Source organism: Agelaius phoeniceus, chromosome Z (genome assembly GCF_051311805.1).
Source record: "Agelaius phoeniceus isolate bAgePho1 chromosome Z, bAgePho1.hap1, whole genome shotgun sequence".
Lineage (NCBI taxonomy): Eukaryota > Metazoa > Chordata > Aves > Passeriformes > Icteridae > Agelaius > Agelaius phoeniceus.
The window spans coordinates 91,400,372-91,413,005 of record NC_135303.1 but is presented as its reverse complement, the minus strand read 5'-3'; positions in this window follow the sequence as shown (position 1 = coordinate 91,413,005).

Sequence of the window (12,634 nt, the reverse complement as noted above, 5' to 3'; positions counted from 1 at the left end):
ACAAAACCAGCACTGGGATATAAGAGAAACAATGGGAAGGAAGGATTCCACTGATTGATGGAATGGAAAAAGATGTTTGCTTTTGCAAATAAACTTTAGGTTTGTTGATAAATGAAATTAGACGTTGAAAGATGAAAGAAACAATGGGGAAGAAAAACCCCTAAATTCCATAAGAATTAAAAATTAAATGGGAGGGGTATACATTAGAGGGAAATCTCTGGTATCAGGTGTTTTGGGAAGTCTGTACCTCTCAAGTACCTCAGCCAATGGGGAGAGAGAGAAGGGAAATGCAGCTGGGAAATTGGGATAAAAGGGAGGCTGTGTCCTCCAAAAATTTGACAGACACCAGGGGAATGCCCCATGGCCTCTCCCTTTATTTGAATAAAGCAAAAAGGACTCCTCTGTCTCCTTTTTGGACATAAACCTCTGATGTTTGTGGATTAATTTTCCTAACATGAGCTTGAGGCAAATCTCCTAGGAGGGGGCCCTGAGGTGTGGTAATGTGCAGTGTGTTCACTGCTTCCTGATCCCTTGCTTCCTCCTGTTTACAGTGTTTGTGAAGGGAGAGATTTCTGTCTTCCCCAGGCTTTTCAGGGGAGGCTCTGAGAGTACCCAGCTCTTATTTAGGGTTGTTTGCACCTGTTGCCACACAGCCAAGGATGTTAATTTTTCAAATACCCGCTTAGATCCCTGCCCTGTGCCCTCTGCATGTCATCCTTGAGCAGGAGCATCAGGACCAGTGATCTGGTTACTTTGCAAACTGCCCTTAGTAGCTGTTAAACATAATTCATGCCACCAGCAGCTGAGAAACCTGAGGGTGAAGGTGGTGGAAGCAGCAACTAGTAGACCTGTAATCCCTATCACATCTGTGATATGTGCCTTTTCTGTGTACCTCCCCCTTCCTCCCCTATGTGCAGTTTGATTTCATCTATTTGAGATGTAAAGTTTGTGGTGGTGTGACTCTTTTTAAGCCTTTCACCACTCATGGCACAGTGGGACTCAGTGGGCTGAAGTAAAAGATTAAAGTGAAATCCATGTTAAAAACATCTTGTTACAGATGCATAAATGATTCATGTAAAGAATAGCTGCAGTTAACATCAGTATGATCCTCTTCCTCTTTAATGTTTTACTGCAGCATCTCCTAGAAAAATATCTGGTAAATCAGAGCAGAACTACAAATCCTTTGAGTTTTATCTGTGGACTGATTTTCTTCTTGGACCATGGTTGTTGGAACGAAGCATTTTGGTGTTTAAAATACAGAGTTGGTAATGTATAGCTGAAAAGATTTGCAGTTATTTGAATCAGCCAAAAAATTTTGTAAACAAAATCCTCCATGGCTATGATGATCCACAGACTCTGTGACCTTTTTTCCCTGGTCTGTGATTAAATAGTGTGTAAGATTGCAGCATGGAAGCCTGCTTCTGGTCCAATACCAAAACCAGGATGCTGTCCATATTTATGAAATAATGGTTTTGGTACTAGTAAATTTAAAGGCTGCGAATAATGACATTTCTCCTGCCTCCCAAAGAAATTCCTGCAGTGTTTTGTGATGAACTGGATGGTTTCAGAGGGCTTTTCAACCTAAATGGTTCCATGGGTCTGTGGCTGGGTGGTAATGATCTGCACCCAAATTGAAATGTGTGCTGGAGACGAGCACGGCAGAGCTCATCCCTCCTGGGCCCAGGTGCATCACTGAGGACCAAAGCAAAGAGTTATTTGTGTAGCTGTACCTGTGCTGGCAATTCACCCACTTACTCAGGGGCCAGAGTGAGGGCAGGTGTTCCCCCTCCCTCCCTCCCTTTAGGTCTTAGTTTCAGCTCCAAGGTTTTCCACTTCAATTATTTCAGCATCATGTGTGTTCCTAGTCCTCTGACAGTGGCAGCCTGCACACATTCAAAGCAAATTGTCGTGTTTTGTCACATCTGGCTCTCCTCCCTGAAGGGACTGGGTCTGTGAAGTACTGGGGTATGGAGCTGGGAGGACAGAGGGGTTTTCCCTCTGTCTCGTCCCTGTCAGCAGCAGAAAGTGGAGCCATGCTCCCCTTTTTGTGAAGCTGCTGTAGGCTCCCCATCTTCCCTCTGTGTCCACTTCATCCTCAAAAAGCAAGAGGCAGAAAAAAAAAATATATTATGGGTGAACCTACAGAGCAGGGAAAGTAGAAAGGGATGGAGGGTGTAAAATGCAGGCACCATTATTGCTGGTGACTGATCCTGTTTCCTGGCTTTGAATGTTGCTGCAGAACACTGTCACCACTGCCTCAAGCTCTTGCTGATCTGGTTTGAAAGTCTGCAGGTTCAGTCTCTTGCCTGTGGTGTCTGCTCAGCCCCTCACCCATGCTCCTGACCCGGGGAGCTCTCCTGCCTGCCATCCCATTGCTCCAAGTCTGGGGCTGCTCCAGCACCAAAGCTGGGTTGGCAGGCCGAGGGAGCTGGAACACCAGTGCTGGTGAACCCTGCTTGCCTCTGGTGAGGATCAGCCAATGTAGCATTGTGTGTTTAAAGATATTTATACAGGTTTTGTTGTAAAGTTGGTTATTTTTTATAAATTGAGATTATGGTTTGATCCTCAGTTCCCCCCATGTTCCTCCCTCACAATGGTTTGTCCCTGAGTTGTTTGTGCCTTGTTTTCCCGCCAGTGGCCTGTCCGTCAAGGTGACCGATCCCCTAGTCCTTCCCTTTATGTCCTTGTAAATTTATCTCCTCCCTGCTGGTGCTGCCCAGTTTCCGTGTCCATCACTGTAACCAACCCCCTTTGGTTTGAGAACCTTCTATGTCAGTTATCCCTTACTTAAGATATAATGCCAAAGCAAATTAAGTGTATAATTGGGTAATTTGCACCTCGTGGGCAATTACTGCATGAAAACCAGCTCGTGTTGTGGGCAGTGCGTGGCAGTGGAAAAAGGCAAAGGAAGTGTCTCTCTCCAAGCTGTCTGTGGATGTAGCTGGATGTTGTCACATCCATGGAGGTCGATGAGCTGCTCTGATCTCCCAAACTTCTGTTTTTCTGCCCCTGCTGCTGCCTGTGCTCATCCTGTGCCCCGCTCTGAGCGTGGCACACCTGCAGACAGGCAGTGCCGTGCTGCTCCCTGCTCTGCCCACACCAAGGCAGGGCAAAGCCATCAAGGGATGATCCAATTCCAACTTTAACAGAAAGAGAAAAGAAACCAAGAACCAACACTCATCCTTGTTCAAGGGATGATCCAATTCCAACTTTAACAGAAAGAGAAAAGAAACCAAGAACCAACACTCATCCTAGTTTCTTCTTTAATTCAGAGGTGTGAGCAACAGGCAAGATTTCAGTGATTTAGTTTGAGTCTGCTGTAAAACAACAGATATTTCCTCTTACCTACTCCTAAGTTAGTACCAGCTCAGGGTCACTGAAGCTGGAAAAAAGCTCCACTGAGGACTGTGGTCCCAATGGTAAATAGACATCATGAAGTTCCACACTCATCTCCTGGTTTCCACAACAGGGCTGCTGCTCCCTCCTGCAGACTGCTCCTGCTGCCCGGCCCAGCCAACAACCACAGCTCTGTGCTGATGTGGCCACTCGCTGCAGGAGCCCCAAGAGACCTCTGACTCACAAGGCTTCTGCAGTGACTTGCTAAATGGCAGCTGTGGAATGTTTTAGGACTGCCAGCCCTCCTCAGACCCATGTCAGCTCTCCAGGGCTGAGTGGCCCCTCCTGGCCTGGCGATTCTGCCACCCAAACAAGCACAGAGGGTCTGGCTTGGTCTCTCTGTGTGATGCTGGGATTAGCCTGAGCCAGCTGGCAGGGCAGAGGCACCACACATTCCTGTAGACTAATCCAAATTATATGTCTGATCAAAGGCACTTGAAATGCCACCAGAACAGAGGTCCCTGCCTACCCTTCCTACTGAAAGTGAGCCTTTGGGGATTTATTTATGTGCTCGGTCTCTGCCTGCTGAATGGGCACAGCTGGTGATTTAAGAGATTTATGCTCCTCTAGTTGTACATTTCATAGCCCTTCTCTGGGGTGAGAGCTGCTCTCCTTTGGGAAGCAGTGTGGGCTGTTCATTCCCACCAGGCCACACAATATCTGAAGCACATCCTGAACTTTCCCTTGACAGAACACTCTTGGCCAGTGAAGGGGCCATGATCCATGACCTGAGCTTTGCTGCCTCACTTCACAGGCTCCAAACAAATTCAAAAGCACTCAGAATGAGATCTGTGGTATTGAATGTGGCACCTCTCTAGGATGTGCCTCTGGAGAACAACTCTGCACCTCTTGTTGTCACTCACCTACCCACATCCTGCCTTGCCTGAGATCCTGTGCCCTTTGGAGTGGTGTGGCATCTTCTCTGAGAAATGTTCCATCCTCTTGTCCTTTGTCCTTCCTAAGCTCTGATAGCTCTGTCGTGTTTTCACTGATTAAAATGCAAAGTTTAACCAGAATACTGTCATGGTTTTTGTTTGTTTGGGTTTTTTTTTTGTTTGTGGGATTTTTGTTGGGTTTGGTGGTTTTTGTTTGTTTTTTTTGTTTTGTTTTTTTGTTTGTGGGGTTTTTTTTTTTGTTTTGTTTTGGTTTTGTTTTTGTTTCTGTTTTTTTGTAACCTTGGTGGTTAAACCTGGACTGTTTAGCCATTTCCCCTGGTTGGTGAACTTCAGCTGAATTTCTCCACTTGGCATTGCCTGTTGCTGTGTGGCTCCAGAGGTGCTATGACTGCTCCTCAGCATCTGTCAGCATCATCCACAGGTTTCTCACCTTGCAAGGGTACCCCAGTATCACCTCTACTCTTAAATATGGCCCAGCATGAGTCTGAAACTAATAAAGGCCAGAGGATACCACTGTGTTGGCAAATCTGTTCTGCTATGTAATTTCTAGCATGGCACAGAAGGTTTTCATCCATTTTCTCCTGAACTGAATTCCAAACCTTGGGTTTGAGCTGGGTGCTGAGTTACCACAGCTCCCAGAGCCCCTGCACTGGGCCAGTGTGGGGGCAGAGCTGCAGCTCTGGAGCCAAGCTGTTGAGATAATAAATGAGGCAGGGCTGAGTGATCACTCTTCCCCACCAGCTGTGTCCAGAGGCAATATTCACTGACAGCCTTGACCTGATTGTCCCAGGATTGTCTGTGCTGCAGTTAAATCTGCAGCTGAGTTATAGGCAGAGGCAAGAGTGTTTTAATGGCATTGTAGATACTTGTGCCTTTAAGGAGACCACAACAAATAATTCACAACAAATAGGTAGCACATGACCTGGGTGAGGAGCAAGCAGTTCTGAACTGCTGTTGGAACAGGAGACCTTGACTTGAATTCTTGGCAGAGCCTCTCAGTGCAAGATCAGCTCCTTTCTAGCTGGGACAGGAATTATATGAGAGACATGAAGGCAGCAACTTCCCTTGCCCTGAGGGAGGGATCTGCCTCTGGCAGAGACAAGAGCAGGAGTGATTTTTGCCCTGTGACAGGGGTTCCCCAGAAAGCAGTTTGGTGGTGGGCTTTTCCTGCAGTTTAACTTTCACTGGGTCTGTTCTTAGAGTTTGGTTTTCTCAGTAGGTGTGGTTTTCTGACTGATGCAGGCAGCAGCGCTTACAGAGGACTTACTAAATCAAAATCACAGAAATGCAGAATCACAGAGTCAGGGCTACTGCCCGCGTGTTTGCTCTTTACCTTAACCTCCACAGAAAACATTTCTGGTAGAGAATGGAACATTTAGTGGCAATAGGTGGCAAAATACGTGTAAGTGTCCAAAACCTGCTGTTTCTGTGCTGTTGGTCCGCTGGATCAGAAAGTACCAAAAATGGAAGTAATATGTGAATTGTAGCATGTAAAGGAATGTGTAGAATCATAGAATGGGTTGGGTTTGAAGGGGCCCTAAAGATCACCTATTTTCAACCTCCCTGCCATGGACAGGGACACCTTCCTCTATCCCAGGTTGTTCCAAGCCCTGTCCAGCCTGGCCTTGGACACTTCCAGGGATGAGGCAGCTGCAGCTGCTCTGGGCACCCTGTGTCAGTCAGTACCTCACCACCCTCACAAGGAAGAATTTTTTCCCAATATCTAACCTAAACCTACTCTCTTTCAGTTTGAAGACAAATTTCCTTTTTTACTTTTGCTTCCTCCGATCTCTGACAGCACCGAAGTGTTCCCAAAAAAGCCGGTGCTAACCCTTTCAGGCCAGCGTAACCTTTACTTAATTGCAAGAGTGACATAACCTCATGTGGCTCTGGAGATGCAGTGAGATAAGGCCCCTGCCTAGGGGAGCTCGCTCTCATTAACAGTGATTGATGGTGGCATTGACTCCTGGGATTAAGATCAGGGGCTGATAAGGTGGAGGAGAGGTGCTATGGGGAGTGCATTGTTCATATCACCTCTCCCTCATGTGGGTTGGAGCACACAATCGATAATTTACATTCCTCGGTGCTCCCTGCCCACAGCCCCGTGTGCACGTTGCTGCTGCTGGCAGGGCCTTGCTGGGAGCCCAGCGTTCCTGTCCAGGCAGGATTGGAAAGGGAAGCTTCCCCAGAGGAGGGAAGATGTTTGACACAGGGCTGTCAGGGTGAGGGAAGCTGAGGAATTGTGGTGGGAAGGGGCGATGGAGGAGAGGGGCAGCCTGGGGCTGGGCAGAGGTGATGCTGCAGTGTCAGAGGACAGCAGAGCCACGGAGCTGAGGGCAGGAGGAATCCTTGCATGAGGATATTTCATGGAATATCCTGTGCTGGGAGGGACCACAGGATGATGGAGCTCACAGCCCTGCACAGACACCCCAACAATCCCACCCCTACTGTCCAAGCACTCCTGGAGCTCTGGCAGCCGTGGAGCTGTGCTCATTCCTTGGGGAGCCTGGTTAATGCCAACACCCTCTGGGGAAGAGCCTTTCCCTGATATCCAAACTAAAACCTCCCCTGGCACAGCTCCAGGCATTCCCTCAGTGCTGTCCCAGCAGAGATTGCTGCCTGCCATTTCCATACAGTCATTCCTCTTCTCTCCAGCCCTGAGCCCCCTTTATGGATTGTGACCTTTGTGGAGAGGCTGCCTTAAAGCACAGAGGGATGGGATGGAGCCAGGGCATCAGCACAATGGCATTTGGTCAGGTTGCAGGGCAGATAAAACACTGGGGGACTGAAGCTGGGATCAGGCAGAGCAGGTGGTGAAGGGACTGTGCTGGTTGGGAGTGGACATGATGGATGGAGAGAGCTTTAATGGCACTTCTTGGCAGCCAGGGCAGGCAGGCTTTGCTCTCACAAAGCTCTGCTTCTCATGTGACATCCTCAGAGACCTGGGGCAGCTAACTGAGAGGCTCTGCAGGCCCTGGAGGCAAGCTCTTCCTGGGCTTTCCACAATCCACAGGGCTGGGCTGACCTTGGGGTGTTTGAAATTCACTCTGCCGTGTTTGTAGCATGTCCTTAAGCATGCAAAGGGTTAAAAACACGTGGCCCTGGATTGCCCATGTTGTAGTTCCCAGCATGTAAGGTGGAAAGGAGGTTTCTCTTTCTGTTGGGGTGAATAAGGCCATCCACAGGCAGGCTTGGAAGGAGTGGAATGCAAGTCATAGCATCATAAAATACTGTGGGTTAGAAAGAACCTTTAAAGCTCATTCCATTTCACCCCCTGCCATTGGCAGGGACACCTTCCACTATCCCAGGCTGCTCCAAGCCCTGTCCAACCTGGCCTTGGGCACTCTCAGGGATCCAGGGGCAGCCACAGCTGCTCTGGGCACCCTGGGCCAGTATTGTCATAGAGAGAATTTCTGATTTAGCCCATGTTGATGAAACAGAGCCAGTTTCTTGTAGACAAAGAGCATTGTTTTGTTGCAGATATTCACACTGTGGAAAGATTAGCCCATGATTTAGCAATGAGAGGAAGAGCAGACATGCACATCCTCTGAGGTACAATCACTCATTTGTCTGTCAGGTTCAGTTATTTTGAATACTCAGGTTTTTGCCCCTTTTCTCTGAGTATATAAACAATTCCGAGTTATCTTCTGAATGCTTTTGGATAAGTTCCCAGGAGAACTTAAGTCTTGTAACATGCCTGTAGGCAGCTGTCTTCTCCAGCCCTGGTTTGTGGTTAGCCCTCCTGTGACCAGTGGAAAATCTGGTTATTGTGTACATGAGGAGCAGCCCCTCGTGTCCAAGCCAGGCTGTTTGGGTGCTTTCCTTCTCTTGCTTTCTCACAGCTTCATCTGAAATCACATACTTCTGCAAGTCTTACAAACAGCCATCATTCTTTGGAAGGAAAATTGAACAAAGGAATATGCAAAAATTGCTGGCGTGATTATCAGTCACATCACAAATGGGGCTTCTGTTGCCTCCTTAGATTTATTACCTAAACCTGCAGCACACAAGCTAGCAGGCTCCTCTGGGAGAGGCATTGTATTCCTGTGGACATTCCTCCTCAGCTGTTTGGGCTCCCAAATCCCCTGGCCTGCCACGTGCTCCAGCTTGAAGGGTGGCACTGGTTTTGCCTGGATGGAGTGTGCAAGCCTGGTGGGTTCCCTGCAGAATTCCCACCCTGGGAGGCAGTGATGTGCTTACAGCTGAGATTTCCAGCACTGGGAAGGACCTGATGGATGGTTTGATTTGCTGTGAAGGACCATCCCACAAAGTCTCAGCAGAGTTTAGGCTGGAGCTGTGCAGATTGCATCCCTTGTGTGCAATTCCTCTTTTGCTGAGGATGAGGGAGAAGTTCTGCTTTCAGCCGGCATGAGTCAGGGGGGAAAATATTCTTCTGGAATTTCCATTGAAGGCAAAATATGAAAAAATAAATGAACTCTTCTGTGATAATGAAAAAAGCCTTTGATATTCAGTGGGTGAGGCCTGGATGTCCCAGTCTCACTCACCCTGTGTCTGGAGCAGGACATTGGATGTTAGATGTCACTAATTTCTGTGCCACCCCTTCACTGCCTCTCAGCACATCTGCAAACCCCTCAGGGATAAGCACACATCTCCTTTTCTTATTCCCCAGCAGGACTTGCAGCTCACAACGTAAAATCATAGGCTCATTAAGGTTGCAAAAGAACTCAGATCATGGAGTTCAGCCCTTAACCTGAATTAGCACTGAATTCAGCACTCAGCCATGTCCCCAGGTGCCACATGCCTTTTGAACACTTCCAGGGATGCGGATTCCACCACCATTCCTGAGCAGCCTCTTCCAGTGCCTGACAATCTTTTCTGTGAAGAAAAATTTCACAATATCCAGGCTAAACCTCCCCTGGCACAATTTGAGGCCATGTCAAACATCTCGCATTTTGTTTTTTAGGGGAATTTGCCCTTTCAAAACTTTTCTATCTCCTCTCTCTGCCTTGAATAAGCAATCACCTTTGTCTTAGTAAAATAAAAAACTATATCATGGCAAATTAATCCCAAAGCTGTATCACTCATGTTTGTAATCTTGTGCTCTCTTATTTAAAACCTCATTGTGTTTTGGTCTTTTGTTGCACTGCTGTGTACATCCTTTCTTTCTTGAATCTGTTTTTTGTTTTTGTATTTTCCAGTTAATTTTTTTTGTATTTTCCAGTGATTTTTTTTTGGTTTTTTTTTTAGTTAAATGTAATCTAAAAGTGTCGTCTCTGTCATGAGATTGAAAGGTGGTCAAATTGCACATAATCTGCCCTTTCTGAATGCCTCAGTGATGGTTTTGTTGATTTCCCAGATCTTTGGTGTTGATCCTGCACCTGGATGGAGTAAGTTGCTGGAGACGTGGAGCCTTTTGTCAGGTTATATGTTTATTATATTATTATACATATTTATACAATATAACAACAACAACAACAAAAATAACAACAACAACAACAGCAACAACAACAACAACAACAATAATAATAATTTATACAATACATATTTATTATTCTCCGTCCCATAGAAATGGAATTTGGGGTCTTTTTTTCAGGAGAGAAATGGGTGGTATGTACTTTCCATGAAGCTGTTGAGGGCAGCTGGGCTGGGGTGAGCTCCAGTGAGGGTCCTGCTCATGGATGACTGCAGATGGACAGTGAAGGAACAGGGGTGCAAGGAGACACTGAATGAGCTCTGGTAGAAACTGGAGGTGCTGTGGATAAAGAATTATTATCCAAGGATTAGTGGATTTGTGATGTTTAGAGGTGTGGAGAAGTCAGAATTCTTTCCCAGAGGGGTTGGTGACCCCGTGCACCACCACCAGTGCACTGTGAGCAAACAGGACTGGGGAAATGGAAAAGGGAGTGATGGCTCAAAGAGCTCAAAGAGCCATTCACGATGGGACAGCCAAAACCAGGAGGTGTATCTTGGGGAAAAGAACAGAAATTCAGTGTTCCTCAGGGGATTTGTTTGTTCCATGGACAAAACTGTTTAGTTTGTGTAGGAAGGTTGCTCACTGCTCATGGCGCCTGGCAGAAAAGCTGCACACAGCTGCCACTGGTTGCTGAGCCACCACCACAGGATGCCTGCTGTTGAGCAGTATTTCTCTCTCTGGGGAGGGAGAGTTTGTGTTTTAAGGTATTTTGTGTGTGAGCAGGGCTGAGTCACCCACACAGTTTAGATAAGGGTGAGTTGGAGATAAGTGAAGTGTTGGGTTATGCTGGGGTGAATCCAATGGGAGAGACCATCCTGGATCCTCAGGCTGGGGCAGCCACAGCTGCTCTGGGCACCCTGGGCCAGGGCCTGCCCACCCTCCCAGCCAGCAATTCCTAATTGCCAAGAGCCCAAAATCTGTGCCTGCCCTCTGGCCGTGGGAGCCATTGCCTGGCTGCTGTCCCTGCAGGCCTTGTCCCCAGTCCCTGGGCAGCTCTGCTGGAGCCCCTGGAGGCCCTGGCAGGGGCTCTGAGGTGTCCCTGGAGCCTTCTCTTGTGCAGCTGAGCAGCCCCAGCTGTGCCAGGCTGGCTCCAGAGCAGAGGGGCTCCAGCCCTGGCAGCAGCTCCGTGGCCTCCTCTGGACTTGCACTTTCCTACAGTGTCACACTCTCCCCCACCAAAACTACACCGTGCAATGAATTTTGTAGCTGCTTTGTGACTGAGGCACCAGGACTGTTTGCTGGAAAATTCCACTTGAAAAAATTCTTTCTTTTCCTTCCCAGTGCACCATTCCAGGGGCACGCTTTTCCAAGAATTATTTCTCTAAGTGTTCTCGTTAGCAAATCTGATCCTTAACCTCCCACTGATCCCAGCCTTATCCGATTAAACTGATGACCAATCCAAGAATGTTTAATCTAAAATGAAGGGATTTGTAGTTAGTCAGTTTTCTAAGACCATGGCTTCTATCCATTTTCTTCTAATCTATATATTTTCATTAGCAGTAAAAGGAAAAAAAAATACACTTTCTAAAAAACTGTTTGCGTTTGAACTTCCATTTTTGCAACTGCACATATGTAGTTTTATTTTACTCAAAAAATTACTGTTAATGACATCACTGGTCCTAAAAATAAAAGCAATTGCTCCAGTGTTCCAAGTGCAACTGGTCTGTATTTTCCCTCAAAGGTGCTTCTGTTTGTTCATAGGATTGATTTTGTTGCTCCCTTCTAAGAGTTTGAATTTGTTGTGGGAAATCCTCATGGCAGTGATCTTAGAGGTATATTCCAACCTAAATGGTGAAGATTATGAGTTTTTTTTAAAAGATTTTGCTTTGAGGAAACAGCCTCAAGATGTACCAGGGGATGTTTAGGTTGAATATTAAGGAAAAAGTTCTTCACTGAAAGGGTTGTTCAGCCCTGGGTGGTCCTGCAATGGTGGAGCCCCTCTCTCTGGAGGGATTTAAAAGCTGTGTGGATGTGGAAGTTGGAGACATGGGCCAGTGGTGGCCTTGGCAGTGCTGGGGGGAACTTGATGATATTTTTCAACCTTAACCATTCTGTGATTCTATTCTATGATTCTGCTATGCACTGGAGTGTAATAGCAAGTCAGGGGGCCTCAGCCTCAAGGTAAGTAATTTAACCTTCACAGCCCCTTTGCAAGTAAAGCACCTTTGGGGTCCTAAAATGATCCTTCTGACCCACATCCCTGAAATAGTAAGGCCTCCAACTCCTGTTCAAACAGTTTCTGTTTCAATATATGTGAAACTAGTTGCCATGGTCTGTCTGTGCCTCTGAGAACATGGAGAGTGAGGGCCCTATGTCATGGAGGTGTATTTGCTTTGAGAGTTGTTCAGTTTCCTCATCTCATTCCAAATCTGGAAAAAGCTCAGCTGCTGGTGACAAAATACCTTACAAGACTGCCTTACTACCTGAAGGCAGTTTTCCATGGCAAGACAAAGAGAAACTTCAGAGAGGTGTTAATTTGTGCCTAACAATTCACCTGTCGTGCAGTGAATGAGGGAGAGGAAAACAATCAAGCAATAATCAAGAATAATCTTTTCAATGCACAGTCCTGCTTCCTCATGGGTAGCATCTTTCTTAGCAGGTGAATTATGCGCAGCTATGGCCAAATTCTCTGTCAACCCCTTCTCACTTAGTGTCAAGATTCAAAAGATTAGATAATTATCAACACCAGCATTCTTCATACTGTTTATATTTCATGTGCAGCCCAGTAAAACCAAACAGAACCTGCAGCAGTCCTGGAGGATCAGATAAAGGACATTGCATTGTTGCATTTCCCCGGATTTGAGCACTTGACATCAAACTGGTAGTCTTGGGGGAGATTTATGCACATCAGACATCATCAATGAGAGCAGCTTAGGAAGTGGCAGTCAGGCAGTTCATTTGAGTCAGA